The sequence below is a fragment of the Dermacentor albipictus genome, chromosome 9 (genome assembly GCF_038994185.2).
Source record: "Dermacentor albipictus isolate Rhodes 1998 colony chromosome 9, USDA_Dalb.pri_finalv2, whole genome shotgun sequence".
Classification (NCBI taxonomy): Eukaryota; Metazoa; Arthropoda; class Arachnida; order Ixodida; family Ixodidae; genus Dermacentor; species Dermacentor albipictus.
This window is the reverse complement of record NC_091829.1, coordinates 111,698,676-111,726,165: the sequence shown is the minus strand read 5'-3', so window position 1 is coordinate 111,726,165 and position 27,490 is coordinate 111,698,676. Positions and strand designations below refer to the sequence as shown.

The window sequence follows — 27,490 nt, the reverse complement described above, 5'->3', positions numbered from 1 at the left end:
TCAGGATTCGGGTCACTTTTGGATTTGCTCTTTTGTTAGACCTGACTGACACAATAGGCTGCTGCCGCCGATCCGGCACGTTTACAGAAAAACTGGCACTGTTCCAGAATTGAACAATGTGTCAAAATTTGGCATTCTACAGAGTAGCACTCTACCGCTAGGAAACATGGTCTTCCCTTTATGGCGAAAAATGCGGATCAGGAGCGTCATTCTCCATTTGATCATTGCTAGTGTTACTCAAGCGGGAGTGATCCTGAAAGTGGACACGCTGCAATAAATGCTACTGAATGTGTTCTTTTTTTTTCAATTTCCCTATGCGGCCGCCTAGCACTTGCTGTCGAAATTATTTTTGGAGGGTTCCGGGGGGTTCCTCCAGCGATGTGTGTCCGTGAGCCGGTTTGGATTGTTAATCGGCCTCGCGTTAGCGGGTGTGTGTTTGTTAGTAGCTTGCTCGGGCAATATGCGCCTTAGCAGCATGTCTCGGGAACCTATGTCTCTCATAGCTGCAATGAAGGAACGGGCCTTGGTCGTTTGGTTGTGGCAACATAGTAGTTGATTTAGTTGTCAAGCATGCATTGTAGCTGCCACATAAACAAGGGCTGACCCTTTAGCGAAGTATGATATTGTTCGCAGCGTACTGTTTTATAGGCAACACGTCAGAGTCACGTACACCGATGAAGTCTGGAAGCATTCAGGAGCAATCGCTGAGGTGAAGTGATATCGTTCGCCTGGGTATCATTTTTTTTCTCAACGTGCGGTCCTCTGTATAAAGAACACCACTGATGTGCGGTTGTGTTGTGTTCAGGACGCGTCGCCGACTCTGATGACCGATAGCCATAATACATCATGCTTATTACGCGCAAATCACGCTATAGTGCGGTGAAATACAATAGTACATGAGCGCACTCACGTGTCTAACTTTCTTTTTTGCTGACATTTTGCGGCCTATGTGTCAGTGTCGCAATAGAGCACCACGCAGCTGGAAAGCTTCCACAAAAATCTCGATCCGATTTTTCTGCCCCCCTGTGGAACATAACAAAAGGCAGTTGTATCTTACGGGGACAATGCCTTTTCTAATAGTTAACACCTAATGACTAAATAAGCTGAACATAAAAATAATAGCCGCAGGAAGGCCACATGACGGCAGGCAATACGTCGTTGGTTTCACCCAACTGTGGTTTACCGCTTTCTGTAAATAATTGGCTAATCTAACGTGAAAAATCCTTGCCACGCTAATATTTATATTGATTGACTATAAGTATGGTTTGCTGTCGAACTGATACCTCGTAATAACGATGATGATTTATTGGCATCAGATTTGAAGCGGGGCGGTGCTAACCACCCACCGAACGAGCTTGAGCTGGTCATGTAATGTATTCGTGATTAGTCTAGTATTTTGCCTGTCAATGCTTTATATTTTCTCTTTTTCTTAAGACATTGTACAGTTACCTACCTATATCCTCAGCACATCTAGTCCTGTCAAACTATTCTCCACTTGTTTTTTTCAACCAATGACACAAAACGTTTCTTGCTTACCTCGTCGGCTGGGCAGTGAATTCTTCCATCCGCTTTGAATCCATCGCTTTTGGAAAGTGGACATTGCCTACGGGTCTCGCTGAGGCAATACATTCGTATCCCACTAGGATGTGGTGAGTTGTTTCCATATTCTTGCTGCGGCAAATTTATACCTCATCCTGTTGCGAATATTTGCTTAGGTGTGTTTTTGTCCTTAGGCGACCAGCTTTGACCTCAAATAGCAAGGCACTGACTGCGCTTTGTGATACCGCACAGATTTCCCATGTTTCTTTCTTTTTTGATATGCTTGCAAATATCGATGTTCTCTTCTGTTTCTATTCATTGGATTCAATTTACTGTCTCTAGTTCTCTCACTTTCTTACTGGTGACTTCCTGTTGTCCATATACGCTTTCATTTACTCTGTACCTGCTATGCAACTCTTACGACTTCTTCGTCCATTCTGTCGTCATGGTTTTCAGGTACAAATATTTGCGCACCTTAGCCACCCATTCATTCGCATTCATTTTTTATTTGTTCTTCGAAACTAATATTGTTCAGAAATTTACAGACATAAAAAAAGCCACAACCATGTCAACCGGCGATGTCTTATTCCTGGTTTCACTATCTATACGCAATAGACTGTTAAAAATGATAATCATAGGCTATCTGATACTATTTCATTATCACTAATGACAGTTAGTGCAGGCCTAAGTGACCAAAAAGTAGTCTTCTAATATTTTTTTTCTTGTATTGTCAGCATTCATCAGCCCCATCACAGTGTGCTTATATGCACCATTGTCAAAAGCTGAGCATCTGATTACGCTTTTTGTTGTGCGCAGTTAACTGAACGCCAGCGCCAACTTTCGAAAAGAAAAGCCATTAGCGTGAGCTTCTTTCACTATGCAGTGCGGCCACTTTTGTTTGAAGCGGCGGTCTTATAAGGCGGGTCAATTCAAGCTTGTTAAAAAAAGCCTTACATTGGAGAGGGCAGATAAAGCCGCAGACGTGAATGTAGAGAGTGGGGTATACAATTACCGCCATACCGAACAAGGCCAGGCTTGGATTTCGCATGCAAGAATGTCAGCTTTACCAATCTAGTAAAAATTTTGTCAGCATTCGTAGTTCTTGCACTGCACTGTTGTAACTACCTTGCAGATAATTTAAGGTCACGCACTCGTACATAATAAAAGGCGACAAAATCTCAACAAATAAATTCAGCTTTTGAGCAGCAAAAAAGACAACTCTAAACTTCAGAAGTAACACTGAGGTTGGGTTGCTTACTTCGGACCTTGCATTTCCTGTTTCACTTAGTATTTTCAGTCACTTCCCGTCAGTTACAACATCAGCAGCTCTAGGAGACTACATTATGGGCTAGAAACAACGCTGGTTTCTATGCCCCGCATAGTAGCGGTAAATATAGAGCTGTGTTTAGTCCACGAGCCGGCTCGTCAGTCAGGGACTGTCATGCATGCTTACATGAATTCACACAGCTCCAAGTGAAATCCCTCTTTAGGCCCAAACACAAAAATTAGACCAAACCATACACTTTCCTCTGCCAATGCTGCACACAAAAATCGAACTTAAAGCCCGGCCGCCAAAGCACAAAGGGGACGCTCCACCGCAATTAGTGAGCGCATTGTTCTTAATATGCATCAACTGGCAGTGATTGGCAGTGTTTCCTTATCAACGCAAAGGCACCGTGCTGTTGTTGGAAGGGTGCACCTCATATAGTGCTATATCTGGCAATACCTACTGCGAAGCTTCTTTCAGGGCGATCCATTTTGGTGAGGGCGGACAATAAGTGGCATAACATTTTTCTTTCCGCGTATTTTCTTTATCAGGCGGAAAAATAATAAACCTCAAAATTACTTCGTAGAAAACATGCGGCTTTAAGTTTCTTTCAGTTTCCTTCACTTTCATTGACGACAGTGCATTCAAGAAGCAATGAAAAAGAGACCGATTGACATTTATTATAAATAGAATGGCCTCAATAAACAATAAAAAAATTGCTGGCAGCTACTTTACTGGATGGTGAAGAATATGCACTTGGTTATCCTTGCGTGGAATTACTCGTTAATTTAGGGAGTGCGGTTCATCATAGGTGGGACACCCTGTATATGTCATAAACAGAGCGGGGAACTGTGGAATGAAAAACTGTGCCAGGAGGCAACCAGGAAGACGAGGCGTTGCAAGATGGAAGATGGCAATACGTACAGTTGTTATATATATATGTATATATTGCAACTCACTAGTCTGCTCCGGACCACCATTGCACAGGGAAGACGTGGGCTGCGTGAACTCCTGAACTACTCTTTGCAATGTGGTGAACGCCGTTAAAATTATGAATCCGGGGTTTCGAAACAGTGAGCCTTAATGCTAACGCAGTACTCTCGCATTTACCACTCAATCGCGAGTATTGAGGCAGGGGCCAATAACGCTTGCGTACGGGGCGTTGGGTTCACCTTACATAATACTAGTGTCCAAAATTATTGTGTAGCCCTCTATCTAAGACGCCCCTCAAAATTAGGTCAAGGATTGGGCCGGCGAATCATCGCACTCTTACTGCGTAGAATTCTTTGGCTAGGTGTGTAGGCCTATTTAGTGCTCCGTTCCCTTCATCCTTCCGTTTCGTGACCCGAGAAAAGCCGTACCATCGTCTAGGTTCTACTAGGTGAATTTCCGTGGCACACAAACTTCTGTACGCTAATAAATAAATATATACCAATAATATTTAGGAGTACGCTTAAGCTTCGCCTTTATGAGTGCAATGCGATAGTATTCAAAGATTCCTCACAGCTTTTCACGCTTCCCGGCAACTGTACCTTATGTAACCGCAATGTTTATCGGGAAACGCTGGCGTCCATTTCTAAGCACGAAGGCTAGCTGTCATATGGAAACGTGGCCTCCTGCGTGGGCCCGTCTCGTTTTATTGTTTCTCAATTTAATTATTTCAATCTGGCAAGATTCAATAAATAGAAATCACGCGCACCCAAGTTTTCCGTGCAGGTGTTTAAGAAGCGACGGTGAAACATGCGGCACCAGTGTCTATCACTGGGTTAATCCCGGCGGTTCATTAAACGACGGCCTGGTAAGCTGCGGAATCCTTGGTACGCAGTTGCTGTTTGCGCTCGGCAGCGCGAGCCCGCTCTTTTGCCCGGCCGGTTGCTTCGGCACAGCGTGGATGAGTTCATTCGCTGTTCTGCTCGCAGCGTGGTTGTTCGAAAACTGCCTGCTTCTCGAGTACGTATGACGTATGGCCTACTGATTTCTGTGTCGGATTTCTGCTGCGATTTCTGCTGCGATCGGATTTCTGCTGCGTGTGCGCTCGGATGCGATAAAGAGCAACGACGTCACCACTGGCACAAGCGGTCTGCCACCGCTTGCGTGGCTGCTTTGTTATTGCTGCTCAGCTCGAGAGGAAACTAGAGGGAACCAGTACCTCCTTGGGTACTGGTTTCCCGCTGAACCCGTACCTATTGCCAGAAGAAGTCTACCCAGCGTGCCTACGCCTATCTTCCTCCTGCACGACACTTCGTCTCCTTTCTCCTTCCCCTCTATGCTCAAAGCCACCTAGACTTTCCTCTAGATGGCACTTTTCGCGGCGCGCCATTTTCTTTTCCACCTCCAAGCGCCTTCCTCCTCTGTCACTCGTTTGCCTCGCCGTGCCACGCATAACCTCGCCCCTTTCATAGACGGGGCAGGTACGTGGCGCGTGAAAGTACTAAAGTAGCAGTTATTTCATTTACGAAGCGCAACTTGTTAGTAAAAATTTGCTTAATGGGGAGATAGTCTTCATGTGTGAGGTATTTCTTGCAGTTGCTTATCTCTCAAAATACCGCAGTCTTGGTTTCAAGGGCACATTATATACTTCCTAAGCAATGATCACAAAGAATGCAACGTACTATTTGACAATTCCCTGCTGGGGAGTTTCTGCCCTATAAAATGCGAGTGTTCCGTTGAGAACCTGACATCGCTTTTGTGACTGTGGGTGCTGCGTGCCTTCTCTATGCCAACAGGCCAACCAATCACAGCGTAGGACCGTCGCTCTCTCTTGAGCGCCACCACCAGGTGGCGCTCACCTACGCGCATCCGTGTCAGTGGTGACGGTGGTCTTGCGGGCGAAATAAAATACAAAGAATCAGAAAGGCAGACTTCGCATATCCGTGGCGGCATTGCATCAGCCTCTGTACATGCCTCAATTAAAATTTCTGTCCCCCTTTGTGCGAACATTGAACGAAAACAATCTCGTACTTCCACTTTTTACTCACTGATACAAAGCTGCGCTGTCTATGATTTGGCACGTTGGATCTGCTACATTTTTAAATATAGAATTTTAGCAACTCAAAAAAATTGTTTGTTTCGGAATTCCGTCTCTCTAAAACCTTACCCACGTCATTTTATTGCGCTAAAAATTGTAATGACGTTTGAGGAATGGTTGCCCTGCTTGTCGTATCGTGGTCGATGCCAGTGACATCGCGGCCGTGTACATACGGTTCTATACTGTCCTAGTATAGAACTGTAGGTGCAGCCCGCGCCTGGAAATACTCGAATCTATGAAATAACGGGTAAAAAACCGTCCTGCTCAATTTGTTCGGCAAGCCGGATAGTAAATGTTTGAAAATTTCTCTATTTGTCAAGAAAATTTAATGCGAAAACATTATATGCCGCACAACGGGAACATCCGTCGAAGTAGTCGGCGTGACCGAAACATGCCACCACAAATATCGTTGTTTCGACCGAAAGGCGAAGCACTAATTTCGATAGCGAATTACTAGGCAGCTATACGAAGTAAAGATAGCAGTTTTGCCGGCCGCATAAAATTCTGAAGATTCGCTTATCAACTAAATTAAAAATAATAGGATGTGTATGTGTGACTGAACGAGGGCATAGAAATAAACAGACGCACTGAGACAGAGATGTCTCTGCGTGTCTGTCTCTTGCTACGTCCTCGTTAAGTTACGCCTAGGCATTCTATAATGGATTCAAACCAACTAGCCTGCCCGTGTGTTTTAACTAAATTAACAAGCACACTGTTCCGTGCGTACAGGTAAACATGAACATATTTCACTCGATGAGTGGGCAAACTCGATTTCAAAATGATGGAGTCAGTAATAGCGGTAGCAGCAGTGCGCGGATTGACCTTTTTTCATCTCTCGCTTCAACTCTAACGAAACGTGGAAAGCATAGCCCATACGGACCTACCGGCACTACGCGCACTGTGCAAACTACGAAGATTGCTGTCGAGATGAGGTCCACGTAGACGCGCCCTTTGGCCACGTGGGATATCCTTTTCACGATACGGCAACAAAATTAAGACCTATATAAACATCGAAAACGGAAGCTGTCCCTTGCGCAGTGCAACGGAAATAGGAGTAGCGCTGGCGTTGTGAACTAAATTGTGCAATGAAGAGATGGCGCCGACAAAGTCGAAACTAATATCATCATCATTACATCGTGAACCCTATAGCCGCCAGCGCAGTGGATAGTGGGGCTCGCTGCGCCGCTCGCTCGCTGGTTTCGGGCATTTCGCTATCCCTTATGCGGCGGTATTCTTGCGCACGGTACTCTAGCTTGACTACACATATCTTTATTATGCCACCACTGGACCGAGAGGCCTCAAGGGCAAAAATACACTTCAAACAAATAAGATTCCTCTGGTTCTTGTCAATAGTGAATCAAGCAGTACATGCCCACAATTTTCGTCCAGGTCAGGTGAAGTTAATGCTGTGACTCACGAATTTTACATCATAAGAAACACAGATAGTCTTCTATTTAATGGAATTGAAAGCTGAAATCGACGGAATTTTTCTCATCGTGATCGCCGTGCCCCTAAAGAAGGGAGAACGAAGCTTCAGACAATGATATTTATGCCGCGAATTTGCATCGCGAACAGTTGTGGTTGATGTGTTTCATACTATACGTATTGCCCTCGTTCGATGATTTCAGGTAGATTAAAAATAGAAAAATAAAATGTGCTCGGCAAAGGTGTGCTGCCAGCAACGCAGCTCGAGATGAAATTTCCCATCGTTTTCATAACACATTGGCGAGACGTGTGAAGTGCAGGGGAAAGAAAACGTTGTGCTAAATTTTATATCGCACATTACCTGCTCTTGATATTTCTGCTGCACATTTAGGGTTCAGTTGCGGCAATAAAGGCTTTGACACAAGTGGAGTGCTCGTAGAAAAGCAAGGAACGTTTTGAGACAACAGTGCTCACGAGGACCTCTGCAAATATTATCTTAATAACCAAGAACATTAAATAAACATATAAATTAGCCCAGGTAATGCTCATGGATCCCCGTAAAATGCAATTTATGGGTCCGTGTTGAGAAACATCTCGGTTTGTGTATACAAAAAAAGCAAACAGGTTCCAGCGAGATGAATACTTCACTTGAGTAGCAGAGGTAAGCAAGAGAAACCTGAGCCTACCTGAGTAGCTTATGATGGGGGCGAAATGCGAAAACACCCGTGTACTTAGATTTAGGTGCACGTTAAAGAACCCCAGGTAGTCGAAATTTCCGGAGTCCTCCACTACGGCGTGCCTCATAATCAGAAAGTGGTTTTGGCACGTAAAACCCCATAATTTTTAATTTGAGTAGCTTATGTTTCAACAAGCCAACATATTTGTGGGGGCCGCGACGAAGCCAAGTCCTCAGCTAAAGCTTCCCTTGCTCATCCACTGATATAGCTATATCCACTAAATATAGCACTCGAAAAAAGTGAGAAGGCGTTGTTGAAAAGAGAGCGTTCCAAAAAAAGGTGACTTCGTGCACCGCTTGCGAGCTATACGCGCCGCGCACGACAGCAGCGTATGCTGTAAGAGGGATCAGTTTTCGTTTCTTTTTTCACCGAGGCAGTGGGGCGGTTCAGGACACCTTCAAAACAGTGATTTTTACTATGAATAAATAACTTTGAATTATTGTTTATGAACTGTAGTCACATTCATATAAACCAAAACAACAAATTAACTAACTTGACGAATGACTGCGCTGTGGCGTGATACACAGCTGCGACATAGACGTAGAGAAAAATTTGGCAGAATCCGTCGCACGATGCTTGTCGACAGCAATGGGTTTGGCGTTGAATGAATAGAGTGACACAACTTATTAGGAGAAAAATTATTAACAGGCTAATTAAATAACATAAAAGGAACAGCTCGCCTGTCCCACAGCGGTATAACATGCTGACGTATCACCACGGCCGAAACGGGTTATCTCTGAGGTGAGTATTGCAGCGGGAGTCGTCTTTTGCGCTTCCCCAATGTTATGGGCGTCCCCTTTGAGGAGGGGTGGTGGGTTGCACCACCAAGCTCTTGCTATTACACTGCGTAATGCCCTACCTAGAATAAAGAAAGAAAAAGAAAAAAAAACGGATGAAGAATTAAATAGTGAACGTTATTTTCGTACGTCTCCGTTGTTTTTTGTCGTTTCCTTACTCATCTTCCATCAATATTCCAATCGCCTTTTGCTAACCTCTATCCAGACATGATTCACCCCCCTGCTCTCGCTGAACTGAAGGGCTTCAGGGAGTCAAGTCGTCCCATACGACCGCTGGGCAGATATAGCTTCACATTCTAATGAAGCATGCTCCATCGTTTCCCTAGCTTTACCGCAGTAAGCACATGCTTGTTCTTCCTTCTTATATCTCGCTTTATAGGTGCGTGTTCTAAGGCACTCTGACCTCGCTTCGAACAACAATAAGTTTTCCTTTGAGTTATGATAAATTGTTTCTTCCCTCATTTCGTTTTTTTCCTCTTAAGTAGTTACTCATGGCAGGTCTCTTTTCCGTTACCGCCACCCACGAGATTATTTCATCCTCTTTGACTTTCCGCTTGGCGTTCTTTGTTGCTGTATTGCCCATCCTACAAGCCGCATGCTTGCTGGTGGGCTTATTAATTCTTTTCCTCCTCTGTGCATCAATGTTTTTGCCTCTACAAATACGTCGACACTCTCCCAGCCCTTTTAAGTTCTTCCTTATTCCTCAGTCGTTCTTCATAATCAATTTTACTGCGAGCTTCCCTCACTTCGAATCTAGTCCAGCCCATATCACCCTGCGCAGCTTCATTTGCAGTATTCCCGTGAGCGCCCAATGCGAGGCGTGCCAGGGACCTTTGGCTCACATCGAGGCCTGATTGTACCTCTGATTTAAAGCAAACAACCGCATTTCCAAATGTAAGCCCTGTAACCATTACACCTTTCCACATGCCTTGCAGCACCTCGTACCTATTGTATCGCCGTGGTGCTCTGTGCATCATTACGGCCGCATTTCTCTTCTCCTTTACTGTTATTTTTTTCCTTTGTTTCCATATATCTTTTGCCTTCTTTTGTCCATATACCAAGGTATTTATATTTCTACTAACCGAGGTATTTCCTTGCCCAGTATAACCACTGGCTGTTCACTGTTTCCGTTTGAATACCATAACACCCAAATTTCTAACGCTAAATTTCAAACCTGAACTTTGACCTTCCTGTCCACAGATATTAGGCAAACGTTGCAAATCACTTTGTATGTTAGCTAGCAACACAATACTGCCACGACAAACTTGGTGACATTCAAGTTGCGTGCCCTTTGCATTGGTGTAGTATAGTCTCGCCCCCTGTCAGATCTATGTGTCATCGCACATGTGTGTTTTGTAGTTGTTTAGCTAGATGGCGCACCCCCCTTCTGTCATGTAACGAGCATTGGACCAATCGGGAGGTGTCATCTGGCGTGTGAAGCCTTTATTAGCAATAAACGGCCGAGGGTGGCTGAGTCTTCGTTCCCGTTTTCATCGGGAGCAGTTCGCTCCAAGTCTCCTTCACTGCGCCGGCAGTAGCCTCGCGTTCGCTGGTCGGGGCCCCCCCGCTTGCCTGCCGCTGCCGGCACAACATCTTTTGGCGACGCGGATGGGATTCCCGCTGCGGTTCCGACCGAAGCTCCGGGAAACGAACGAGCTTCGTAAGTGAAGCGTCCCTTCCGTGTCTGCACGGCCGGCAAACGCCGCCGACACACTTGGCGTCGCGAGGCTTCCGAGCCTAGGCCTACTCGCCCCCTTGTTCTTCCGTGCCCCATTCCTGCTGCGAGCTCCGGCTTGTTTTCTGCGCTGTCTCCTGCACGCTACCGGGCATGGCGTCTTTTACGGTGAACCTTCCCGTTTTTCTGGAATTGCCCGGGCCACCGTTAATCCCTTGGTATCGCTGGAAAAAACTTTTTCAGGCCCACCTCGAAGCGGCCGGTTGTGGCGACTCGAGGGACGCGCGACGAGCGTCCGCGCTCGTCAGCGCTCTCGGGCGTGAGGGACAACGGAAGTACTTTGCAGACGAGGAGCAGGAAGCAGCAAGGCAGTTAACCAGCGCAGCGTCAGCTTCAAGCGAAGCAGCAAGGCAGTCGACCGGCGCAGCCTCAACGTCAAGTGATGCGGTCCCGCCAGCGTCAGAGTTTCCGAGACTCTTGCAGCGGCTTGACCGGCTGTTCGCCGCGTCAACAAATGTCCTGGCGGAACGGCACGAATTCACCAGTCGAAAGCAGTTCGAGGGAGAAGGATTCCTGGAATTCGTGACCGCATTGAAGGAGAAGGCGGTACAGTGCAACTTCGGCACAAGCTATGATGAGCGCGTCCGAGACCAAATCATACATGGGGGAGCGAACGTCAGCGTTCGCGAAAAGTTGCTGGCTCATGGCCAAACCCTGTCTCTGGACAAGGCAGAAGAAATTGGACGCTCGTTAGAAGCTTTGCATCGAGCGAACCGCGCGTTCGGCTCCGAAAATGTACGAAGAATCGAGGCATCGCAACTTGGCGTTCCGTCGACGAGCCAAGATGGCCGACTTCTTCCGGGGAGCCGCCAAGATGGCCGACGTAGTCCGAGAGTCCGCCAAGATGTCCGACTTCTTCCGAGAGGCCGCCAAGATGTCCGACTTCTTCCGAGAAGCCGCCAAGACGACCGACTTCTTCCGAGAGGCCGCCAAGACGACCGACTTCTTCCGAGAGGCCGCCAAGACGACCGACTTCTTCCGAGAGGCCGCCAAGACGACCGACTTCTTCCGAGAGGCCGCCAAGACGACCGACTTCTTCCGAGAGGCCGCCAAGAGGGCCGAGAATTCGCACGTGGCTCCTCCGGGAACCGTGGTGCATGCGATCGGTGTGGCAGCACGAAACATATTGCAACTTACAAGAATTGTTCAGCAAGGAACCGGCGGTGCAACGCCTGCCACACATTGGGCCATTTTGCATCAGTATGCCGAAAAACCCGTACTGATCAGCACGTCTCTTCCGCAGAGACGCTGTCTTCAACTTCCGCAGGACAGCCGTCCGCGTCTGTCTTGACGGTGAGCACTTTGGAAGCTGAAAGGGATTTACAAGTCCCGGTCGTGGTTAACGACGTCGCCATGCAGCTGCTCGTGGACACAGGAGCGTCTGTCTCATTGATGATGGTCGAAGATTTTGGAAAGCACTTTGGTCGACAGCACAGACTGTCACAAACAACAGTGGACTTGAAAAATTTCTCCAAGCAACGCATCGACACTCAAGGCCTGTTTCAAGCCACTGTCCAGTTTTTTCAAAGGTCATGCTCCGTCACGTTCCACGTAACGACTACAGGAACATCACTGCTGGGTTTAGACGCCATCCAACGTTTGGGCATACAGATCGACGGTACCTTGCTGATATGTCGTCTACCATCGCTTCCTTCAGTACAGAGCCCCACAGGTGTGCCTCCGGGTTTTAATCACCTTTCCAGTGAGGAGTTGGGTCTCGTCAACAACTTTGTGCACCGAATTCATCGGCAGCAAGATGCGAAACCAGTATCTTCAAAGTTGCGCCGACTACCCCTGGCTCTCCGTGACCAGGTCACAAATGAATTGCGACGTCTCGAGGACTGCGACGTCATAGATCGCGTCGAGGCTTCTGAGTGGATATCTCCTCTCGTGGTGGTGCACAAGAAGGATGGAACCATGCGGCTCTGTGTAGATCTACGGGAACAGGACAGTCTTGTGTCTCACGTTCAAGAAAGGGTCTTGCAGAAACAGTGGCAAACTAAGCAGTACGTATACAAACGTAGAGGTGCTCAGGCAACTCGTGTCAAGGTGGGAGGCACCGTCAGAATTAGATTTAACAGGAAACGAATTTTTAAGTACAGTAAACCTCGTAAAGTCAAGGCCCAGATAGGACCATCTACTTTTCTACTCAGTGATGGGAAGACGTGGCATGCGTCTAAGTTAACCCTAGTGATAAAGGATTCAGCAGATAGTACATTGTGTACAAGTGATAGACACGTTTTGTACTCATATTCAATCTTGGATAGTCATTCCGATGACTCGTCTGTCGTGACAGCGTGTTCTCATAGTTATGAGCATCAGTTAAGTAGTCCGTCTGGCTGTATCACTTCCGAGTTTACACAGCCGGCCGTCGTCTCTGATTCCGTGGGGGAATCGGTAGCATCCCAGGACTTGTTGGGACTTCGAGAGGAGCTTCCTGGGCAACCCTCTGCAGCTTTGAGCGACAACCACATTCAACTTTCCAACCAGGGGGAGGGAAATAGTAGTGGGACGACTGGGTCTTTAAAGTCGACCGAAACGCGTCGCAACCCCCAAAGTTCTTCTGAGGTACGCACGCGTCCTCATCGTAACAGAAAACGGCCTCCGTGGCTCGATGATTTTGTTTATGTAGTGTAGAGCGCATTGCCGTCCTCGAAATGCCACGGCTAGGGGCATCGCTGCGACATTTAGGAGACAGTCCACATGTTTCATTAACACAGGTTTAAAGTGTTCCTTGTTGCGGTGCAGTGAGTTTTGTGCCGTGTTCCTTGTTGAACTTTGTTTGAGTGACTGCCTGTGTTTTGGTGCCCAAGACTGGTGCGCGTGTATGTGAATTTGGGCGGGGACGGATTGAATTTGTTGTGGACTTAAGGCGTGCTTTGTGTGCAACTGGTGCGCGTGTGTGAACGTGGGGGGGAATGAACTGAAATCGCCTTTGGACTTAAGTGCGCGTCTTGTGTGCGCGTTTCACTGTATGTTTACTTTGTTTCCAGGGGGGGATGATGTAGTATAGTGTCGCCCCCTGTCAGATCTATGTGTCATCGCACATGTATGTTTTGTAGTTGTTTAGCTAGATGGCGCACCCCCCTTCTGTCATGTGACGAGCATTGGACCAATCGGGAGGTGTCATCTGGCGTGTGAAGCCTTTATTAGCAATAAACGGCCGAGGCTGGCCGAGTCTTCGTTCCGGTTTTCATCGGGAGCAGTTCGCTCCGAGTCTCCTTCACTGCGCCGGCAGTAGCCGCGCGTTCGCTGGTCGGGCCCCCCCCCCCCCCCCCCCCCCCGCTTGCCTGCCGCTGCCGACACAACAATTGGGCACTGTGCACGCTGTACAGTGGAGTGGAGATCCAGTGTATCTTTCTCGGCAAAACAAGCTATACCTGTGGAAGAGTCGGAAGAGCGACGTCTCGCTGCACTGCGCGTCGTTGACGACGACGTAACTGCGCCGCGACGCTGCAGTATAATTGTTCTTGTGGAGAATGGAAGATTTTCCGACCACGAAGGCATAGCGGATGGAAACATAGAGCTCCTTTTCAACAAAGGTATTTGCGTGGCTCGGGGCCTTGTTCAGTTAAGCGATGGCCGTGCAAATCTCACACTTACAAATTTCGTTAATGGATTGCAACACATCGCCCAAAGAACAGCTATTATCTATTTCCACGAGTTCTGTGAAGCGACCGAATTATGCAGCCTAACTACGTCAACTGCCCTGCCAGGCACCTGCAGTGTCGACAGATCAATTACCGTCAACCCGAGACTCCCAGAAGCCGAAAAGAAAAAGATATATGCCCTGATAAGGGATTTTTCTGACTGATTCTCTACGTCCTCGAAGGTATGGCGCACGTCTGTTGCGAAGCACAGAATCATAACAGAGAGCGCCGCAAGACCGGTAGGCCAGCACCCGTATCGGGTTTCCCCAAAAGAAAGGGAGATCACCACGAAGCAAATAGAGAAGATGCTTTCGGATGACGTTATTCAGCCTTCCAGCAGTCCATGTGCGTCTCCGGTAGTGTTCGTTAAAAAAAAGATAACACACTGCGTCGACTACCGTAAACTGAACAGCGTAACTAAGCGGGATGTGTACCCCCTTCCGCGTATCAACGATACGTTATATCGGCTCCGATGTGCAAAGTTTTTTCTCCTCCCTGGGTCTCAAAAGTGGATATTGGCAAATAGAGGTGGATTAATGGGACCGTGAAAAGACAGCATTCGTAACCCCTGATGGCCTCTACGAATTTAAAGCACTTCCATTCGGCCTCTGTTCCGCGCCCGCAACGTTCTAGCAAATGATGGACTCTGTGCTTGCAGGATTGAAATGGCAGTCATGCTTAGTGTATTTGGATGATGTGGTCGTATTTTCCACCACATTTGACCAACATCTAGAGCACCTGCGGCTAGTATTAGAACTTATCCGCCCAGCAGACTTGACAGTTAAGCCGGAAAAATGTCAATTCGGCTTCGATGAACTTCGGTTTCTCGGACACGTCATCAGTGCTGAAGGCGTTCGCCTAGATCCCGAAAACACAGCAGCTGTTGCGAGGTTTTTGACACCCACAGAAAAAATTCAGTGCGACGTTTCTTGGGTTTATGCGCATACTACAGAAGATTTGTGGAAAACTTTTCAAACATTGCTGAGCCCCTTACAATACTGACAAGAGAATATCAACCCTTCATGTGGAAAAGCGAACAACAAGACGCCTTTGACGAGTTAAGGGAACGCCTGCAAGCTTCTCCAATCCTTGCCCATTTTGATGAGACAGCCGACACTGAAGTTCATACCGATGCGAGTAACGTCGGCCTCGGTGCCCTACTAGTGCAGGAGAATAACGGCCAGGAGAAAGTAATTGCTTATGCCAGCCGTAAGCTCTCGAAAGCAGAGCCAAACTACTCCGCAACCGAGAAAGAGTGCCTTGCAGTCACTTGGGCAATATGTAAATTTCGGCCCTGCCTCCATGGTAGACCATTCAGAGCAGTCAGCGATCACCATTCGCTTTGCTGGCTGGCGAATCTCAAGGATCCATCCGGATGACTAGCAAGATGGATCCTTAGGCATCAAGAGTATGACATTACTGTCGTATACCGATCCGGGAGGAAACACAGCGATGCCGACTGCTTGGCACGCGCCCCCGTCGAGACAACTGTTTCAGAAGAGGATTTTCCGTTCCTTGGCATTGTTGACGCGTCACAAATTTATCAACAACAACGAGATGACCCGAAATTGCTTCCACTTATACAGCGCCTGGAGTGACTCGACGTTCAACTCCCGCTTATTTTCTCTAGGGGGCTATCCTCATTCTGTCTGCGAGGAAGTGTCCTCTACAAGAGAAACTTCGAGAACAGCGAGACAAAGTTTTTACTTGCCGTACCCACATCTATGCGAGAAGAAATTTTGCATGCATGTCACGATGAGCCGAAGTCTGGACACATGGGCGTGAGCCGTACAGTCGCCAGGATTCGTCTGAAATACTACTGGCCCAAGTTATTAGCATCAGTGCAGCACTTCGTCAAGACTTGTCGCGAGTGTCAAAGGCGCAAGACTTCATCCGTAAAACTAGCCGGCCTCCTCCAGCCAATAGAGCCACCAAAAGCCCCATTCCAACAAGTCGGTATGGACCTCCTTGGACCCTTCACATCATCTTTAGGCAAAAAGTGGATGGTTGTGGCCACGGACTATCTGACCCGTTACGCAGAAACTGATTCCCTGTACAATGCAACGGCTGTCGAAGTTGCAAAATTCTTTGTCCACAATATCGTGCTCAGGCATGGCGCTCCCACAGTTGTTATTACCGATCGTGCAACGGCCTTTACTGCGGACCTAATGAAATGCTTGTTGCAAAAGATACATACTGATCATAGGAAAACTACGGCGCACCACCCTCAGAGAAACGGTTTAACTGAACGCCTCAACAGAACACTGACCGACATGCTTTCGATGTATGTCGACGTTGAAAATAGGCTGTGGGACGAAATTTTGCCATACATCACCTTCGCATATAATACGGCCGTTCAGGAAACAACACAAGTCGCCCCGTTTGAACTTGTATTCGGCTGAGCAGTAACCACAACTTTGGATGCTATGTTGCCGTTAGATGAAGAAAACCGTAACTCATCTGACCTATATGATTTCTTGCAACGAGCCGCAGAGGCACGACAGAAGGCAAGGTACCGAATACGCCGCCAAGAACGCATCGACTTCAGCTGGTGCAACCAGCGCCGTATTGAAGCTCATTACCAGCCCGGTGACAGGGTTTGGTTATGGACCCCTGCGCGAGGCCGTGGACTGTCTGAAAAGCTTCTGTGCCGATACTTCGGCCCATACGAAATACTTCGTCGCATAAGCGACGTCACATACGAAGTGAAATCCGCTCGACACCAGAGCCTAAGATGGCGCAACTCCACGGAAGTTGTGCATGTTGTCCAAATGAAACCCTACAAGAGAGGTCATGAACAACAACAACAAAAAGTGAGAGCCCACAGGAACCCCTACTTCCTCTCACGCATCGGGCCAATGCGGTAAGGAGGGGGATAATGCCACGACAAACTTGGTGACATTGAAGTTGCGCGCCCTTTGCATTGGGAACTATGCACGCCGTACAGTGGAGTTGTTCAGCAATAACAGGCAGCAATCTTCGTGGTACGGACAGCCAGTTGGACCCGGCTCGCATGCGCCACGCGCACGACGTGTCACGCGAGAAGGAAGAGGAAGACGGTTCGAGCCCAGTTTGAGAACGCGACTGCCGCGGATTTCTTCACGACCGCAGTGACATTTACTTGTGGGCACGAGTTCGCCTTTACTAAATATCCTTGTTCTACTAACATCCTTACAGTGTTGTACTCATAAAACAAATCTGGAAACTGCTGCTCGACTACTTTACCTGCCTGTTTGTATGGGAGATTAAACCCGATATTACTTCCTTCTGGCACCCTTTTCATCCTCAGCATGTACATAATAAAATGCAAGGGCGATAAAGGGCACCCCTGCCTCGGTTCTTGTTTGATATGAACTTTCTCCTCGCTCCTCGTCCCTTCCCGTTCAACGCAAACGGTATTTTAGGTAGATCTCTCTCAAAAGCTGTAAACAATCGTCGCAAGCCTTGCTTTTCGAGAATTTGCCACAATATAATCCGGTCTATGTTGTCATACGCTCCTGTAGCGTCTAAAAAGGCCACATAAAAGGTTTGCTTTCTACTATAGATAGTTCAATACACTGAGTAAGCAAAAATAGGTTATCATCCGAACACCTGCCTATTTTGAAGCCATTCTGAAGTTCTCCCTAATTACCATTATTCTCTGCCCATGCTTGCAGCTTTTATTTGATAGCTTGCATTCCTAACCTTTATATTACCGATATAATGGGCAACGGTCCATACGAGTGAATGCTATCTTCCTCCCCGTTACCTTTATAAATTAAATTCATTCTTCTTCGTCGCCAACTGTCCAGTGTTCTATCTTTTAAAGTTGTTTCCCTTGCTTTCACCAGAGATTTCTCACTTTTTGATCCTAGTTCATTATTCAGCTTAACGGGAACCTCGTGTAGCCCTGTAGCGGTGCGATTGGGAATTTTCTCTTCGGCTTCCTTCCAGTAGAAATTTGTCAGCAGCAGCTCCTTTTCAAGCTGGTTCTTTTCATGCTCATTTATTCTTCAAATACAACCTCGTCAGGGGCTTAGAAATATTCAGATCTTATTTTTCGGATCAAACATAATGCCGCTTCCCCTTCCGGTTTGTTTCTATCTTCGTCTAGGATCTCTTGTGTTCTTGTTGTCTTCCCGCCTAATAATTTTATGTGGGTCCAAAATTTTCTAGGTACGTTCTTCTTTTTCTCACCAATTTCTGACAATAGCTCAGCGCCATCTAGAGCCACCTCCCAGAAGCCTGTGCGTGGCATCCGAAATGCATGGCGCACAGGTTCGTGACAACACAGAGAGGTGCCATACGGCACGGGCCATTTAATCACCGTCTCATACGTATGCCTACCTGTGTGGCGACTTGTTTTGACATTTGGAGAAAGCCGCAAGAATGCTAACGTCCACGAGGACACCCGCCTAGGAGATAGACAAATGAAGTACAGGGAAAGCAAGTACGCGAGAACATTTATTCAAACTCCTTACGTGGCCAAAGGCTTTGCTAAAACCTACACAAACATATTCTATAGAGCTTGTGCAATTTTTTAAAGCTTTAGCTAAAAGTGAAACAAGAACTAACACCTAAAAACAGAAACAAGAAACGTAGACGTGATAATATTTTTATCTGACCGCAGCGCCAGCTTCATCTCTATCGCAAAAGCCACGTGTCATAACAAGGCTCTGACACCGCAGTAGAGAGTTGACGTTGTTTTAGAGGCCAGGTGTCTTTACGCACTCCATAACACAAGCACTTGTGCATTGCGCTCTCGTTGAAATATGGCCGCAGTGGATTGGAACTGAATTGCCGTTTCTTATACTGCAGAATGAGATTCTGATTACCTTGCTTTGCAATTATTGCGCATGAATACATTCTGCTTTCACTACCTGTCCACTAGTCGCAGGTAGCAATTCTCTTTGGTAAATCAGCTGCTCCTACTATTCGTAAAATGCGTTGGGCACTTCCATTTCAAAATTTATGGCACCGCTAATAAACAGTTCTCTAAATCATATTGTAACAACCAGGTGGTTCTGGCGCATTACGCTGTGGATATCCCCAAGCCGAAATATGCTCGTACTTGGCAAGCCGGCTGCAAGAAGACAGTTCGTGCATCCATGACATTACAAATGGTATGCTCAAAAACATAAACGCAATGATTGGCATATCAGAGATAAGTGTTACACTGGATGGCGCTGAATGAAACTAGTGAGATTTGTTACAGTATTTTTCCATCTTGTGAGTTTCTGCATTACATCTGGATTCAATAGGTTCGATGACATTTTGTTTGGAATATACCTCCCCTTATGTGTAAATGAATGCCTATCCCCCATCATTCTGTTTAGATTGAAGAAAGAGCCGTCTGCTTCTCGTTTTCCAACTTCAATAGTGACGTCGTTTATGAAGATGCGTTGATAAATAAACCACAAGACCCTCACTTTTGCGCCTGTAAAACTATAATTTCAGTTGCTGCTTTCTAGCTACCTGTTGGAGCCCTATTTATATGACCCTTTGAGTTGCTTCATAGAATCTCTAACGCGTTCACGTACACCTAAAAAAAACGTTGCGAATAAAGTGATTCTAGTCGAACACGAGCCATATGTCAAGTAGTAATATTTACCGGCCGAACAAAAATTTAGACACAGCTGGTTCCTTGCTGCTGTGGAACAACCCTGTTTATTTTACGCATGTAGTTAGCTATATATGAATTCTCTTGAATGGTTGCTTGTGATAACATCTTAAACATGACGACCGCACCGTGCTCGTGTCATAAACGTGCCAATGTCCAGTCAGATTATCTATGAGCTGCAATACGGTGCCCGTGGTCGAATGGGCCCCTTTAGTGCAAGGGGTTGACATTCGACAATTTGTTCTATACATACTAGTAACATTAGTGGTGTTTAATTATGGAAATTGTTATATGTCGGAACCACCATGCAGCTTTTGGTTCACTTCAACGAGGGGTACAGTGTTGCACCTCCTATTAGTATATATAGATAATCAACAATCCTTTTTTTACCAGTGCAAAACGGTGTACCACAAGGCAGCGTGTTAGGGCCTTTGCTTTTTAGTATATATAATAATGATATCGTGAGCATTGATTCAACCGTAAAATTGATCATATATGCGGACGACAGCAGCATAATAATTTCGGGTCCAAATTCAGACGATCTAATTATCAAATGTAATCAAACGCTTGACAAATTACACGCCTGGTCCCATTTGAATTGCATCAGAATAAATCTAAAGCAGGCGCAAGTAATAATATTTAGAGATAAAAAAAAGATAGTCAAAACATGCCATGCTGTCAGATGCCAAGACCTTGAAGTTCAAGTAGTGAATCAACACAAAATTCTCAGGGTTACATTTTCTTCAAACATAAGATAGAATAAACACATAGAAGATGTTTGTAGAAAATTAGCCGCAGTGACGGGAACTTATCTCGTTGCCGACATCTTCTTCCAACACAGGCTAAAATCCAAATTTATCATGCACTGTTTGCTTCATATATCAACTACTGTGGTCTAGTATGGGCTACAACGACTAAAGGAAACGTTGCAAAGATAGGTGTACTTCAAAAGAGGATCATGTGACATATTGCAAACCTTGATTACCAGTCTCTCACGCGAAGTGCTTTTATAAGCTACAATATAATTAGGGTGGAAATCCGTATCGCTTGCTCCGCTCCTTTTACTTTTCCACTGCAACTTTCTAAGATTTTCCAATGAATCTAGCATCTCTAAGAAAAAGACATATTACACTATCCACACGTAACGATGATGTTTGGCTTCAACCGAAATTTAGAAATAATTATAAAGTTCAGTCATTACAGCATAATCTGCCATTTATTCTAAGTGAGCATAAATGTGTGATCAGTTACGGCGTAAAAGGACTGAGAATATATTTTGTATCCAAAGAATGAATGGCTATGTATGGTTGCTTATTGTTTTGCAAGTACTGTTTCACATGAACATGTATGTATTCTATTTTTCTTTATATTGTGGTGTTTTAAACATCTTTTGCTTGTATTGTGATATGTTCATAACTATAGACAAAGTTATTACACACATATTGAAATCATATGCTGTAGATTTATTAATTAATTGCTCTAATGCTACTGTATAATTCATTGTTCTTCGCATTTCTTGATGTCATGGACACTACCTCTTGCTGTACATCAATACTGCCTTGTAGAGGGGGTCATGGGCCTAGTCAAGCTGTCGAGACAGCTTTTAGCTCTTGAACCTTTCCAGGACCTGTTATTTCTGGAAAAATAAAAATTGAATTGAATATTTATTGCAACTGTGTACAAATATTTTCACGCGTTGTCTTATAGAACAGGCATGGATCTACCTAAAACTGACAATATATTGCTCGAAGTTTTCTATAAAACAAACGAGCTTTGCGCCATATCATTAAGGTGACTGTGAAAATTTGTGTCAAATCTATCTCCGGCATACGGAATAGAGCTCCAGTGTGGTGACATCTTGTCGAAGTGTGGTGACAATAAAGAAGGGGCGTCAAAACAAAGATGTCAATAAATCATGTGGTTTTTTTAAAGTAGAACTGCTCCCAGTACAGCGATTTACAATATTCGTGGTGGGCCCGATGGCCTTCATGGAAAATGGAATCTCGTAATTTAATTCCTCCACTATTTAGGAGTCATTGTACATTTGAGATCAATAGATAAGAATCAATTTGATCGCAGGTTGTAAAATGCTTGCCTCGGACATGCAACCAGTTAAAATATGCATCACTCGACTGTAAATATATCACAACAATAAAGAAAGGCTTTCTATAACCAGAGCACTCTGCACCCAATTAAAACAATAATCTTTTGAAGAAAGTGGTCATAGCAGTAGAAGAAACATAGATATGGCATAATGCACAGCAAGTGTATATCAGCCAGCTTACTCATTTGTTTCGGCGAGTGTGTCCTTTATCACCATAATCGTCATCATCATCATCATCATCATCATCAGCCTGGTTACGCCCACTGCAGGGCAAAGGCCTCTCCCATACTTCTCCAACAACCCCGGTCATGTACTAATTGTGGCCATGCCGTGCCTGCAAACTTCTTAATCTCATCCGCCCACCTAACTTTCTGCCGCCCCCTGCTACGCTTCCCTTCCCTTGGGATCCAGTCCGTAACCCTTAATGACCATCAGTTATCTTCCCTCCTCATTACTTGTCCTGCCCATGCCCATTTCTTTTTCTTGATTTCAACTGAGATGTCATTAACTCGCGTTTGTTCCCTCACGCAATCTGCTCTTTTCTTATCCGTTAACGTTCCACCTATCATTCTTCTTTCCATAGCTCGTTGCGTCGTCCTCAATTTGAGTAGAACCCTTTTCGTAAGCCTCCAGGTTTCTGCCCCGTAGGTGAGTACTGGTAAGACACAGCTATTATATACTTCTCTCTTGAGGGATAATGGCAACCTGCTGTTCATGATCTGAGAATGCCTGCCAAATGCTCCCCAGCCCATTCTTATTCTTCTGATTATTTCCTTCTCATGATCCGGATCCGCCGTCACTACCTGCCCTAAGTAGATGTATTCCCTTACGACTTCCAGTGCCTCGCTGCCTATTGTAAATTGCGGTTCTCTACCGAGACTGTTAAACATTACTTTAGTTTTCTGCAGATTAATTTTTAGACCCACTCTTCTGTTTTGCCTCTCCAGGTCAGTGAGCATGCATTGCAATTGGTCCCCTGAGTTACTAAGCAAGGCAATATCATCCGCGAATCGCATGCTTCACCGAGGTGTATACTTAATTGCCGAAAATTTGATACTTGAGACGATTCAATTGCGTAATACTGTAAGAAAATTTCTCTCGGTTATTACAACATTGATAGAATGTATTTCTTGCATTATGACAGTAAAGACTGTTATATTTCTGTTGCCAAGGTTCATTGAAATCTGAAAATTCACGAAGAAAAGAACTTGAAGTGTGAATAAATGAATGTATCTTGGAAACAAGGAGCAATTTGGTATAAATTATTGACGTTTCATTATAAAATAATTGGCAAAGTCTTTGAGCAGCTGCTGAAATTACGGAGCATGGTATTGACGATAATGCCGTATGGTTGCCTTACTGCCTCGATATTTGACCACCGTCCAAGCTGGCACAAACTTATCCCTTTATTCGTCACCTTGACCATCGTACACTCTTCAGAAAGTTTGCAGCCCCTGGGACTGCAAACTTTCACTTCATCTTGAAAAATCTGCGCTTCCTACTGTCCCGTCGAGAATGCTGCGTCACACTGATAACGCGCATGCCATTCATGACCTGGACGTACCCGGCTCACAGCGTTGATGAAAGAAAACGGAAGCAAGCCTGAGGACGACTATTGTGGTGGGGCAAGATAAGCCCCAAGTGGTGCAATATTTTGTAAGAATGTAAGACTTCGAGAGCAGTTCAAGCTACGGCACATCGCCTACGCATTGTTTGCATGATGAGCTGTATGATCACTCTAAGTAATACAGAAAAAAAACGATCAACCAGACGCACATGAGGCATTTCTATCTAGCTTATAAAAAAAACCTGTCGATATAAATTGCCTCTTCATTCTCACCCGGCGGCGGGATGTTACGGCGTGCACTAGCTAGTATGCGTTTGGGAAAAAAACGTTGAGAAAGGCGAAGTGAGAGTAATTGGAAGATGTTAACGATTGCGGTAAGTAAAGCGTAAAGCGATTAAGTCGGCCTGGCGTGCCTGTTACAATATGTATGCGCAGACTGACCATCTCTCCTATTCTCGCGACCCACCTGAGCAGGACATTTATCTATACTCGAGAAGATAAAAGCAACTTGAAAATGAGACTCTTTGCCGACATTGTGCATTCCTTCGTGTTGTTCAACGTGGCTTCAGAACAAAGACCAATTGTTCCTATTTTTTGCAGCTTACAGTTCTTGCAGGACCATTCTCAAAAGTGCCTAGAACTGGGAGACCAGCAAAGCGAAGAAGCGAAGAATTTGTTCCGAGTTTTTTCTTGTACCCTTCCATGATGTTGTATTTTATACCCCACTATGGTTTGACTTCACAAGAAAGAACAATGGTTATCTTTTTTTTTCACAGCTTAAGGTTACTGCCAGACCATTCTTAGAAATGCACAGAGCTGGAACGCAAGTAGAATGAATAAATATATATTTTTCCTAGTCTTTCTGGTGCCCTTCCATGCTGAAACATGTTTTATACACGTGGGGATGATTTGTAGGATTTCCGAAATAATTAAAAAATCGCCAGGCCAAAGTACCATAATTCTTGTTGCTTAGCTCGATTATTCGAACTATTCGAAGAACCGGACAGGATCAACACAACAAATCGAAACGTATTCCACTAGTTAACAAGAATGGGCTAAAGAGCTTCTTTACTAATTATTTAAGGCATACATTGAAATTTACACATTGGAGCCGCTGAGCTATGAAGCCCTATTCACTTGATATTAATTTCCAGGATGGCGGCACTTTCGAGACGTTTTTTACACAAGTGTGGGGAGAAAAGCATCGGCGTTCCAGTTACGATTTTGCTTGAACGCATAAAAGAGTGGTTTGACAATAAAGTGTCACAAGAGTTCAATTTTACGGCGAGTTTCATGGCACATATCTGCAAACTGGTGTAATAATGGAGGTTCGTTCGACATGAATACGCATCTCAAACTGACCGGTTACGATTCCTAAATTTCAATATGTGTCGTAATGTAACTAATGAGAAAGTTACATAGTGAAATATTGTTATTTGTTGAATATGAGTTTCGATTGATCAGGAAAGTAATTTCCACCTGCTTGAATAACCCTGGTGAAGGACTAGAAATGCGTTATCTGCAAGAGACGAATTTTGAAAATTATATAAAACTGTAAAGCATCGTACTGGGGCACGTCTTGCTGCGGCTTAGCATGACTGCTGCCACCAAAATGTTACGGGATTCAGGCGCCTTGAACGGGTTTAAAGCGGTACAAGACACCCAAATCTCAACTGTCACAAAAAATGAACTACTACGCTAGCCTTCTGCGTGCCCTTCCTTTTCTAACACTTGTGGTGTTCTTCGTTACCGTTACAGTATATGTATGTATGTATGTATGTATGTATGTATGTATGTATGTATGTATGTATGTATGTATGTATGTATGTATGTATGTATGTATGTATGTATGTATGTATGTACGTGTGTATGTGTGTGTGTATGTATGTATGTATGTATGTATGTATGTATGTATGTATGTATGTATGTATGTATGTATGCATGCATGCATGCATGCATGCATGCATGTATGTATGTATGCGGGTGTGTGTGTGTCCCTATCAAAAAATACATATGTTCTATAACTCCCATATCCCACAATCCGATATAAAACATATAGGGTCCCAAATAAAAGCACGTTTTTGCTATATGTCACATGATAGTGTTGGATATTATTCGAGTTATGGTACTTAAATTGTGGGGAATACGGAGTATTTATAATAGGGCATGCACTAGTGAAGATACTTATTTAGTAATTAATCGATAGCACGTATCTGCGCGCGGAAATCACTATCCGATTATGATCCACGCCATAGTGGGGTACTGCGGAGACATTTCGACCACCTGGATTTCGTTAACTCGCACGCAAGGCAGGCTGCACGGGAATTTATACATTTCGTCCCTATCAAAATTCGGTTGCCGTGACCAGGATTTAATCCCGCGACCTTGTTCTCACCAGCGCAACACCATGGCTCCTAAGGCACCACGGCTGGTCCAATAGAGAGAATCCAACAAGAGGCCGTCAATCCGAGCGCCTTCTTCCGAGTGTGCGTCTTTTTTTCTTCATTCCTCACGACTTCTTAGTTGCATTTTTATATTCGGCCACGCAGCAAGTTTCACTTTTGATGCGAGTTCATAGGTACGCTGGCCCCACAGAAGATTCAAGTGGTGCCATTGGCTGCTTCGTGACGGCTGTAGGTCTCGAAGATGGTCATGCTATTACGCATAGGAAAGCAAGACAGAAGTAGTCAACAGCGGCTGGCCGCACTGACGCGTCATGAGAATATAAAACCCTCTTCTCATTACTGACGCGTGTATTTGTTCAACTTTATCAGGTGACCGCGTTTCACTGTGCAACAGATGTTATCGCTGAGCGCAGGATGCGCCTGAACACATCGGAAGTTTCTTGAATGTTATCGATTGTTCTACCCGCTGTCTGTTATCACCAATCCTTCTGTAATGTGATTGCATGTGTGGGTGATGCAGTGGAAGGCACACGCACACCAGCGACTGCTCTAGAACGCTCGAGGACTCATGTATAAAAACCGACAAGCTTGATCCGCTGATCAGGGGCCGAATCTTATAACGGTTCGCTTGGGGAACCGTTCCTTTGGCCTCACCTGATTGTCCAAAATTTTGATTACGTCACAGGTCGTCAGAGGCAGCGGGGCGGTATCGCAATTTTCGAATACGTCACGCATCTGTCAATCATCTTCAAAGCGAACCGGTCGTAGGAACCGGCGAAGGGGTAGTCCGCTTTGGGTTCCGTTTCTGTGGCTTGGCTGTTGGCTTGTGACTCTGGCCGCGCGCGCCGGTCGCGCGTCCCCGGAGACACGCGGGCGTCGCGCGCGCGTGCGTTGGTTGCTTCGGAGGCTATTACTTGTATTCGTCGTCTGCTTGGCGTTGCTCTTTCGGTGTCGACCACGGCTGGAAATGCGATACGCTTTCGAAGAAGTGACGGATAATGAGTTGCACCGCCCTTCCTGGCTTTCTAAGTAGACCTTTTGCAGGCTACGCTATCAAATGGAGGAGACTCGGCTGCAAGCGTACGAGTGGCCATTCCACGCAGAGGAAGGAATATTGCGCGCTGGGGTTGATTGCCACCGGCCTGCAGCTCCCAGAGCTCAGTCGGACGCAAAACATTCGTCGGAATTGCCTAGATCTCTGCTGCTGACATTGTCCACAAAGTTGCTCTCGCAATTACTGTGTTGGCCCGTTGAAGGGCTGGGTCAGCTTTCCCGTGACCTCAGCTTCAAAGTCAATGCCAAGGAGATATTTGCATGGTGAGATCTAATTCCCAGTGCTATCGCCAGTGCTAATAGCTCGCAGATCGCCGTTCAGCAGTCAGAAGGGTTCAACCTAGGCTGGTTCAGCGCTTCCTTCGTTCGGCTGATAAAATTATAGTCAGGACGGGAAGGTATTGTAGAGCTCTCTTATTTGGCTGCCCTTTTTTCTCTATTTCGGGAGTGCCATACTTTGTTTCTCAATTTCACGGCACAGCGCGCACCATCAGCACCACACTCTTCGATTTGACTTCGCGCAGGAAATGCAGGGCCCGTATACCGTAATGTTCGATTTAAGTTTCATTGCTTCTATCACGTGA

At 45.7% G+C, this 27,490-nt stretch overlaps 1 long non-coding RNA gene across 1 annotated transcript in view; it reads right to left on the bottom strand.

Annotated features, from left to right (window-relative positions):
* Positions 1 to 21,219: 21,219 nt before the first annotated feature.
* The window catches only part of LOC135919448 (uncharacterized), a 93,069-nt gene continuing 86,798 nt past the window's right edge, over positions 21,220 to 27,490 (bottom strand). Inside the window, exon 2 of the long non-coding RNA XR_010569965.2 lies at positions 21,220 to 21,413. This is a non-coding gene — a long non-coding RNA (uncharacterized lncRNA). The remainder of the gene's footprint in view (positions 21,414 to 27,490) is intronic.